A 9244-nucleotide genomic window follows, 5' to 3' on the forward strand; every position below is an offset into this window, starting at 1 on the left:
GTAAAAACCAACTGGGATGTAGATGGTCATGATTGTTTAAACCTTTAACTTCTTTAAGAATTAGACTGAACCCGGAGTTCATAGACTAGGCACAAATTAAACAGTGGATGTTCTAAAAGTCAGGCACTGCTGAGATTTGAACTCAGGATCTCCTGTTTACAAAACAGGCCCTTTAACCAACTAAGCCACAGCGCCTTGATGTCGGTGTGTTTTTCCAGAGCCATGGAGTACCCTGCTCTACAGCATTTGACCGACATGTTAGAGAGGAGCAAATCTTACTATAGCTGTAATGATTCAAACTAGCAATGGGAACAAAATTACTGACATCTAGATGGTCATGATTGTTTAAGCCTTTAAATTCTTTAAGAATTAGACTGTACCCGGACTTCATAGTCTAGGCACAAATTGAGTGGGTGCTCTAAAAGCTAGGCACTGCTGAGAGTCGAACTCAGGATCTCCTGTTTACAAGACAGGCGCTTTAACCATCTAAGCCACAATGCCTTAGTGGCGGTTCTGGTTTTTTCAAAACCATGGTCTACACTGCTCTTCAACATTTGAGTAATTTGTTAAAGAAGAACAAATCTTACTATAGCAGTAATGATTTGAACTAGCAATGGAAAATTGGGCTGTTTTGCAGTCTTTTTAGCTGAAACTATTAAATTGAAAAGAAACTCACATGAGAAGTGGGATGTCATGAATTAAGAATCACAGGATAAGATAATTCACAAATGCCACAAACACCTACCAAAAACTCAGATGTTAGGCTCAGTATAAACAAGAGAATTAGTGTGTTTAACCAGCACGGGGTTATAGACAATGAGTAAAAACCAACTGGGATGTAGATGGTCATGATTGTTTAAACCTTTAACTTCTTTAAGAATTAGACTAAACCCGGAGTTCATAGACTAGGCACAAATTAAACAGTGGATGTTCTAAAAGTCAGGCGCTGCTGAGATTTGAACTCAGGATCTCCTGTTTACGAAACAGGCGCTTTAACCAACTATGCCACAGCGCCTTGATGTTGGTGTGTTTTTCCAGAGCCATGGAGTACCCTGCTCTACAGCATTTGACCGACATGTTAGAGAGGAGCAAATCTTACTATAGCTGTAATGATTCAAACTAGCAATGGGAACAAAATTACTGACATCTAGATGGTCATGATTGTTTAAGCCTTTAAATTCTTTAAGAATTAGACTGTACCCGGACTTCATAGACTAGGCACAAATTAAACAGTGGATGCTCTAAAATGCAGGCACTGCTGAGGGTCGAACTCAGGGTTTCCTATTTACTAGACAGGTGCTTTAATCAACTAAGCCACAGCGCCTCAAAGCCTGTGATGGTTTGCAAAGCCATGGACTACCCTGCTCTTCAACATTTGACGATATGTTAGAGAGGAGCAAATCTTACTATAGCAGTAATGATTTGAACTAGCAATGGAAAATTGGGCTGTTTTGTTGTATTTTTAGCTGAAACTTTTACATTTAAAAGAAACTCACATTCGTAGTGGGATGTCATCAATTAAGAATCACAGGATAATATAATTCAGATATGCCACAAACACCTACCAAGAACTCAGATGTTAGGCTCAGTATAAACAAGAGAATTAGTGTGTTTAACCAGCACGGGATTATAGACGATGAGAAAAAATCTACTGAGATCTAGATGGTCACGATTCTTGAAGCCTTTAACTTCTTTTAGAATTAGACTGGACGCGGTCTTCATAGACTAGGCACAAATTCAACAGTGGATGCGTTAAAACTTAGGCACTGCTGAGAGTTGAACTCAGGATCTCCTGTTTACTAGACAGGCGCTTTAACCATCTAAGCCACAGTGCCTTGACACCTGCATTTTGTTCTAAAACCACAGAGTATCCTGCTCTTCAACATTTGACCGATATGTTAGAAAGGAGCAAATCTTACTATGGCAGTAATGATTTGAACTAGCAATGGAAAATTGGACTGTTTTGTATTATTTTTAGCTGAAACTATTACATTTAAAAGAAACTCACATTCGAAGTGGGTTGTCATGAATTAAGAATCACAGGATAAGATGATTCAGATATGCCACAAACACCTACCAAGAACTCAGTTGTTAGGCTCAGTATAAACAAGAGAATTAGTGGGTTTAACCAGCACGGGATTATAGACCATGAGTAAAAACCTACTGACATCTAGATGGTCTTGATTCTTTAAGCCTTTAACTTCTTTTAGAATTAGACTGGACCCAGACTTCACAGTCTAGGCACAAATTGAAGAGTGGGTGCTCTAAAAGTTAGGCACTGCTGAGAGTCGAACTCAGGATCTCCTGTTTACAAGACAGGCGCTTTAACCATCTAAGCCACAATGCCTTAGTGGCTGTTTTGGTTTTTTCAAAACCATGGTCTACACTGCTCTTCAACATTTGAGTAATTTGTTAAAGAAGAACAAATCTTACTATAGCAGTAATGATTTGAACTAGCAATGGAAAATTGGGCTGTTTTGCAGTCTTTTTAGCTGAAACTATTAAATTTAAAAGAAACTCACATGAGAAGTGGGATGTCATGAATTTAGAATCACAGGATAAGATAATTCACAAATAAACAGTATAAACAAGAGAATTAGTGTGTTTAACCAGCACGGGATTATAGACGATGAGAAAATATCGATTGAGATCTAGATGGTCATGATTCTTGAAGCCTTTAACTTCTTTTAGAATTAGACTGGACGCGGTCTTCATAGACTAGGCACAAATTCAACAGTGGATGCGCTAAAACTTGGGCACTACTGAGAGTCAAATTCAGGATTTCCTGTTTACTAGACAGGCGCTTTAACCATCTAAACCACAGCTCCTTGACACCTGTGGTTTGTTCTAAAACCATGGAGTATCCTGCTCTTCAACATTTGACCGATATGTTAGAAAGGAGCAAATCTTACTATGGCAGTAACGATTTGAACTAGCAATGGAAAATTGGGCTGTTTTGTATTATTTTTAGCTGAAACTATTACATTTAAAAGAAACTCACATTCGAAGTGGCTTGTCATGAATTAAGAATCACAGGATAAGATGCCACTCTGCCATATAGGGGGTTAAAAGGCATATCATGGGACAGAGTGACATATAGTGGGTATGAGGCATTCCTGGAGGCAGAGTGGCATGAAGGGGGTTAAAAGGCATATCATGGGGCACTCTGCCTCCAGAAAAGCCTTATGCCCCCCTATATGCCACTCTGTCTCCCTGATATGCTTTATACCCTCCTATATGCCACTCTGCCCCATAATATGCCTTTTAATCCCCTATATGCCACTCTGCCTCCAGAAATGCCTTTTACTCCATATGTCACTCTGCCTCCAGAAATGCCTTATACCCCCCATATTCCACTCTGCCTCCCTGATATGCCTCAACCCTCCTATATGCCCCTCTGCCCCGTGATATGCCTTTTAACCCCTTTTTTGCCACTCCACCTCCAGATATGCCTTTTGACCCCCTATATGTCACTCTGCATCCAGAAATGCCTTATACCCCTATATGCCACTCTGTCCCATGATATGCCTTCTAACCCCCTATATGCCACTCTGCCATATAGGGGGTTAAAAGGCATATCATGGGACAGAGTGGCATATAGGGGGGTATAAGGCATTTCTGGAGGCAGAGTGGCATAAAGGGGGTTAAAAGGCATATCATGGGGCACTCTGCCTACAGAAAAGCCTTATGCCCCCTATATGCCACTCTGTCTCCCCAATATGCTTTATACCCTCCTATATGCCCCTCTGCCCCATGACATCCCTTTTAACTCCCTTTATGCCACTCTGCCTCCAGATATGCCGTTGAGCACGTATATGTCACTCTGCATTCAGAAATGCCTTATACCCCTATATGCCACTCTGCCTCCCTGATATGCTTTATACCCTCCTATATGCTCCTCTGCCCCATGATATACCTTTTAACCCCCTTTATGCCACTCTGCCTCCAGATATGCCTTTTGACCCCCTATATGTCACTCTGCATCCAGAAATGCCTTATACCCCTATATGCAACTCTGGCATATAGGGGGTTAAAAGGCATATCATGGGACAGAGTGGCATATAGGGGGGTATAAGGCATAGGCATTTCTGGAGGCAGAATGGCATATAGGGGGACACACTTACATACACACACATGCCGATTTTTTTTGTTTTTAACAAATACAAAAAACATTATACAGTTTGCAATTCTAGCCTACCACATACCTGATGAAAAGGTGTCAACAGGAATAGGCAGAAGCAAGAACCCTCAGCAAAACTGCAGAACGAACTAACCTTCTTACATCAGTAAAGGGCAAGGAAGTAGTGTAGGCCCAAAGTTTGAATAGAGGAATTCACCAGGAATCAGGGCAGTCTGAGATGGAGGTCCCCTTAAAGGATGATGTAATTTGTACGTGCCTATGTGCATGGCGCATTGCACATTTAGTGACCACGTTATGTGAGGATGGCCTGGAATCGGGCCTACTTGTGCTATGTGGAATGTAGAAGATGAAGAAGTAGAGCTTTGCGGTTGAGCACTGCAATGAAGGTGAGTCCTGCCATGTGGATTATGATAATTTAAGCTATTTGATTACTTGCCTGTCTTGGTATAGTCCACCAGTACCAGTGTGATAAACTACAAACAATGTTGCCCTCAACTTAATAAACAAACACTTATAAAATCTGGTAAATGTGTCTGATACATTTTTATTTGAATGCTAAGCATTCCATAGCAGAAACTTCAGGTCTGTAAACATCAATAGGCAAAGTAGACTTAAGGGAATAAGGTTATTAAATTATATTTTGATTTTTCTTATAAGGAAAACTTGTTCCAGATCGCACATAATACATTATTTTACTCACCTTCTACTTCTCTTGAACAGCTGCACACTGTTCTCTTCTCTATCCTGACAGGATGACTGACCTGACATCCGGTGCTGCAGCAGTCTGAGTGCGAGGGGGCGGAGCTTCCACCTCACGCTGCTCCCATCACTATGCAGCCATCGGACTGCTGGGAATGTAATCTGAACGGCCGGTGCGTGCTGATGCCCCCGGCCGGAGCTACTTTAACACTTTTTTTATTTATATGGTAAGCTGGATCGGCTTGCCATATAAAGTAAAAAAAAAAAGTATTAAAGCAGAGGCGGCCGGCGGCATCAGCACGCATCGGCCGTTTAGATTACATTCCCAGCAATCTGATTTGATTTGATAGGAGCAGCGTGAGGGGTGAAAGGTCAGTGCGAGGGGGCGGAGCTTTCACCCCTCACACTGGTCCCATCACTAGACGGCCATCGCACACGGCTGCTGGGTGCTGATGCCGCACCCAGCGGCCGCTTTGATTAGATTTCGGGCAGCCTGGGGGGCAATTGCCCCCCTGCCCAGCCCGCCCCTGGCACCGAGGGAGGCGTTCAATGCCATTTGCAGCCGCTCAGCGGCTGTCTTCATGGTAAGTCTGCCGGCCGCCCAGCCCACGGACCTTCCGGCCCACCGGGAAATTTCCCGGTATCCCGGTGGGCCAGTCCGGCCCTGGTGGGTGATCTCTGGGAGTTACTACAGCTCTCTTGGTGAACCTGTTACACCCTGCTCTACAACATTTCACCGATATGTTAGAGAGGAGCAAATCTTACTATAGCAGTAACAAAATTACTGACATCTAGATGGTCATGATTGTTTACGCCTTTAACTTCTTTAAAAATTAGACTGTACCCGGACTTCATAGACTAGGCACAAATTAAACAGTGGATGCTCTAAAAGGTAGGTACTGCTGAGAGTTGAACTCAGGATCTCCTGTTTACTAGACAGGTGCTTTAACCATCTAAGCCATAGTGCCTCGAAGGATGTAATGATTTGCAAAGCCATGGACTACCCTGCTCTTCAACATTTGACGATATGTCAGAGCGGAGCAAATCTTACTATAGCAGTAATGATTTGAACTAGCAATGGAAAATTGGGCTGTTTTGCAGTCTTTTTAGCTGAAACTATTAAATTTAAAAGAAACTCACATTCTTAGTGGGATGTCATGAATTAAGAATCACAGGATAAGAAGATTCAGATATGCCACAAACACCTACCAAGAACTCAGATGTTAGGCTCAGTATAAACACGAGAATTAGTGTGTTTAACCAGCATGGGATTATAGACCATGAGTGAAAACCTACTGACATCTAGATGGTCATGATTCTTTAAGCCTTTAACTTCTTTTAGAATTAGACTGGACCCAGACTTTATAGACTAGGCACAAATTGAAGAGTGGGTGCTCTAAAACCTAGGCGCTGCTGAGAGTCGAACTCAGGATGGCCTGTTCACGAAACAGGTGCTTTAACCAACTAAGCCACGGCGCCTTGATGTCTGTGCGTTTTTCGAGAACCATGGAGTATCCTGTGTGACAGAATGACCTGTCATACAGGGGCCCAAGGTACTCAGACATGGCTCCAGCCTGGCTGCCAAACAGGCAGGAACTCCATTGTTAAACTAATCCCATTAACAGGATGGCTACCAGGGGGATATTCAGTAGCTAAAGGGGATTAAAGGTTGGGTTGTCTACCTGTTTATCAATGTTAATTTATGTTAATGAAGTTCTGTGGCTATATCAGTCTATGTTTTACAACAATAAACTGTTCATTCCTACTGTACTCAGTTCAAGGTAGTTGTGTCTACTTATTGGGTACACATAGCAGGGTCCCAAGGTACGCATGCTGGCTGGTACTGGAAGTGATTCCGGGGACAAGAGGAGGATACATGTGGGTGATCTCTGGGAGTTACTACAGCTATCTTGGTGAACCCGTTACATTGGTGGCAGCGGTGGGATCCTCCTTGCAAGCGTCCCAGCGGAGTACCAGCGGGTATACCAGCAGCAAGCTAAAGATGGTTCCAGCACTACAGGACGTGTTGGTGCACAGCAGAGTCGCGAGTTACATAAATGCCTGGATGGAGGCTCTCAGAGTGGACCAGGGTGTCCGGGGAATATTCCTCCCCTCTTCCAAGGAATGGTACGTGCTACAACTAGATTGGCAAATGCAGTACCTGGGAGAACAGCCCCAAGAGGACTTGGTGGCTGAGTTGGAGAAGTTGCTTCCGCTTGAAATGACTGTGGATTGTGGATACCGGGCCCTGTATTGGCAGGCCGTGCAGTGGTGTCCAGAGCTGAAGGATGACTACATGCCAGAGGGCGATGACTTTGGCGGCCCGGGATTGATAATGGAAAGCCTACAAGAGGACAGAGAATTTGGGAGCCCATCAAAATATCGGTGCGAGGAGATCCGGGAGTTCAGGGAAGGGATTCTCGCAGATGTGCCCTGTTACCTGCCCGACTTGTGGGCTGATTTCAATTATTTGGTTTACCAAGAATGGTTCCTGGAGCAGGCCTACCGAGAACTCTTTGACCGTGCTCAGCAGTGTGCCCCAGTGGATCCTGTAAGTATTGTGCCACCACCAGAAGCACAAACATCCGAGCAGAGCGCAACTGGCCTCTGCCCACTCTCTTCCCTCACCCCAGACACTTTGTCCTATTCCCCGCAATATGGCCCAGAAACTGACCAAGATCCCCCCTGCATGTCCCAGCCAGATCCCCCAGCTGAACTGCTGGCTTCGAGGCAGAGTGCTGCTGGCCTCTGCCCACCCCTTCCACTTGTTCCCAAGCCTGACCGCAGTAACCAAGGAGGGTCCGGTCAGGCAGCCACAGAGTTGGTGGTGTCCCTGGATTTTACAAATGCAGCTGAAACGCTGCCCTCGGGGCAGAGTGCCGCTGGCCTCTGCCTGCTCTCCTCTGTGACCCCAGCTCCATTGGCTTTACCCCCCCAATGTTGCCCAGAGGCAGTGATTTCTATGGATCCTGTATTCCCAGCAGAAGTGTTGGCAATGGGAGAGAGGCAGATCGACATCTCTCCCCAGCAGATGGAGTATACAGGATGGGATGCATGTGGCTTTCCTCCCCTCGCCGAGGATCATACAAACATTTGTACCAAGCAGGTGGCTTGGACTACGGTCGCCACCTGCAGTCCCCAGAGGTGCCGAGAAGTCAGCCCAGAACCCCATATGGAAGGGACCCCAGCCACTCTGTTTTCTCCCCAGCGGCTGAGAGGACTCCAGGGAGAAGGCACATTTGGCCCTTCTCCCCAGCGGCAGTTACACTATTTGGGAGAAGCAGAGTGCGGCTGGGTGCGTACTGGTCCTTTGTTAAATTGTTTTGGGGAGTACCAATTTGTGGCTGGCAGTGGTGGTCCGGATATACAGACTGACTTTGGAGTCAAGCCGTGTGGGGTCTTATCAGACGTCAGTCTCCCCCCGGAAAAAGGAGATATGTGATGGAGTGTGTGACGGAACTGTCCATCACTGGGGCCCCTGGAGAGGACTGAAAGCAAGCCTGCTACCCGCAGATTATGGACTCTGTCTCCCTGCCCTGGCGAGTGGGACTGTTGTCCTCGTCTGGGACCCGAACTCTCCAGTCTCTAAGTGCACCCCAGGACTGGTTAGTGGGACAGGTGCCCTTTGCCAGCCCCCTGCATCCACAACTCTAGGAGCGACGGAGCTGTGCTCCTCGACTGAACTGGATGCAGACCCGGCTGGGGTCTGGCCCCAGTTCAGTCTTCTTTTTAAAAGGGGAGATATTTGACAGAATGACCTGTCATATAGGGGTCCAAGGTACTCAGAGATGGCTCCAGCCTGGCTGCCAAACAGGCAGGAACTCCATTGTTAAACTAATCCCATTAACAGGATGGCTACCAGGGGGATATTCAGTAGCTAAAGGGGATTAAAGGTTGGGTTGTCTACCTGTTTATCAATGTTAATTTATGTTAATGAAGTTCTGTGGCTATATCAGTCTATGTTTTACAACAATAACCTGTTCATTCCTGCTGTACTCAGTTCAAGGTAGTTGTGTCTACTTACTGGGTACACATAGCAGGGTTCCAAGGTGCGCATGCTGGCTGGTACTGGAAGTGATTCCGGGGACAAGAGGAGGATACATGTGGGTGATCTCTAGGAGTTACTACAGCTCTCTTGGTGAACCCGTTACACCCTGCTCTACAACATTTCACCGATATGTTAGAGAGGAGCAAATCTTACTATAGCAGTAACAAAATTACTGACATCTAGATGGTCATGATTGTTTACGCCTTTAACTTCTTTAAGAATTAGACTGTACCCGGACTTCATAGACTAGGCACAAATTAAACAGTGGATGCTCTAAAACGGAGGCATTGCTGAGAGTCGAACTCAGGATCTCCTGTTTACTAGACAGGCGCTTTAACCATCTAAGCCACAGTGCC

The 9244-nt window shown here is 45.3% G+C and overlaps 9 non-coding genes across 9 annotated transcripts; all 9 read right to left on the reverse strand.

The window, feature by feature from the left end:
• Positions 1 to 121: 121 nt before the first annotated feature.
• TRNAT-UGU (transfer RNA threonine (anticodon UGU)) lies at positions 122 to 195 on the reverse strand. Its single transcript has one exon. It is a non-coding gene; the product is annotated as a tRNA-Thr (tRNA).
• A 232-nt stretch (positions 196 to 427) lies between these two features.
• Positions 428 to 501, reverse strand: TRNAT-UGU (transfer RNA threonine (anticodon UGU)). The gene has a single exon. It is a non-coding gene; the product is annotated as a tRNA-Thr (tRNA).
• A 440-nt stretch (positions 502 to 941) lies between these two features.
• Positions 942 to 1015, reverse strand: TRNAT-CGU (transfer RNA threonine (anticodon CGU)). Its single transcript has one exon. It is a non-coding gene; the product is annotated as a tRNA-Thr (tRNA).
• A 235-nt stretch (positions 1016 to 1250) lies between these two features.
• Positions 1251 to 1324, reverse strand: TRNAT-AGU (transfer RNA threonine (anticodon AGU)). Its single transcript has one exon. It is a non-coding gene; the product is annotated as a tRNA-Thr (tRNA).
• Positions 1325 to 1761: 437 nt separating this feature from the next.
• On the reverse strand, positions 1762 to 1835 carry TRNAT-AGU (transfer RNA threonine (anticodon AGU)). Its single transcript has one exon. It is a non-coding gene; the product is annotated as a tRNA-Thr (tRNA).
• A 438-nt stretch (positions 1836 to 2273) lies between these two features.
• TRNAT-UGU (transfer RNA threonine (anticodon UGU)) lies at positions 2274 to 2347 on the reverse strand. The gene has a single exon. It is a non-coding gene; the product is annotated as a tRNA-Thr (tRNA).
• A 3387-nt stretch (positions 2348 to 5734) lies between these two features.
• On the reverse strand, positions 5735 to 5808 carry TRNAT-AGU (transfer RNA threonine (anticodon AGU)). The gene has a single exon. It is a non-coding gene; the product is annotated as a tRNA-Thr (tRNA).
• Positions 5809 to 6245: 437 nt separating this feature from the next.
• TRNAT-CGU (transfer RNA threonine (anticodon CGU)) lies at positions 6246 to 6319 on the reverse strand. The gene has a single exon. It is a non-coding gene; the product is annotated as a tRNA-Thr (tRNA).
• A 2851-nt stretch (positions 6320 to 9170) lies between these two features.
• Positions 9171 to 9244, reverse strand: TRNAT-AGU (transfer RNA threonine (anticodon AGU)). The gene has a single exon. It is a non-coding gene; the product is annotated as a tRNA-Thr (tRNA).

Source organism: Spea bombifrons, chromosome 2, assembly GCF_027358695.1.
Source record: "Spea bombifrons isolate aSpeBom1 chromosome 2, aSpeBom1.2.pri, whole genome shotgun sequence".
Classification (NCBI taxonomy): domain Eukaryota; kingdom Metazoa; phylum Chordata; class Amphibia; order Anura; family Pelobatidae; genus Spea; species Spea bombifrons.